Below are 925 nucleotides of genomic sequence, written 5' to 3'. Positions count from 1 at the left end.
AGTAGTAATGTGCTTCCAAGCAAAAGAATACCCAGCTCATACAGGAACTGAAGAGGAGTTGCTTGGAAGAAAAACATTCAGTTTGTATTGTAGAATTATTGTTGGCTTACGTGAATGTCTGTGTGTCGGCAGTTTGGTGTGAAAGCAGGTCTACCATGGTCAAGCTTAGGTAACAAGAGACATGAGACACAGCTATCCATGTTGAGCCTAACAGCACCTCTTAGATGACAACAATCTCTGTTAAGCCCTATCGTCACTTCAGTATTGACTACATGCTTGTGGGAAATGCAGCAGTGGTTAAGTTCCTCATCTTAAATGGACCTACAGTAGTTAAAGCTTTGTTTTTCAGGGCCCTCTGCATCCACTTATCCCTAACTTAAAAAAAATGGGTTTCTATGCAACCTTTCACAACAGATACAGTAAGCCCTTTGACCCCTCCTCTGTTCGGTCTGAGCAGGGCGACATCACCCCACGGGATTATAAATCAACCAGAGGCCAGGAGGTTAGGTTGACCCCTTGTGCCCTTTTGGCCTTTACGAGGTTTCCCTCAGCCATATGTCTGTGGCTCACCGTGCCTCATCCCTCCCTGGGACCGGAGGAAAGCTCAGCATCCAAGAGCAACAGAACAAACCGGCACTGATCGGATCCAAAGATCCGTCTGAGCTGCTCAGTTTCACGTTCTAGTTCCAGCCAGCCAGAGAAACCCCACCGAGGACCGGCTATGCGAGGGGAGAGTGCTGCTAATGTGTTGTCAGGAGCGCTGCAGAGGTGCGGTAGGGCGGGCGAAGGAAAGCTGGGGGTTATATAGGTCATATTATTGGGGACTTTTCCCCCCAGACAGGGAGAGAATTCCTAGCTAGAAACTGGAAGGACTTCAGTGGTGCGCCGGGGTTTGGCCAGCCGAGGCAGAATGTTAGGCATGGTG

Source organism: Cebidichthys violaceus, unplaced genomic scaffold (assembly GCF_023349555.1).
Source record: "Cebidichthys violaceus isolate CVI_PGR_0920_01 unplaced genomic scaffold, fCebVio1.0.p SCAF_3, whole genome shotgun sequence".
Taxonomy (NCBI): Eukaryota; Metazoa; Chordata; class Actinopteri; order Perciformes; family Stichaeidae; genus Cebidichthys; species Cebidichthys violaceus.
This window is presented reverse-complemented; position numbering follows the sequence as displayed.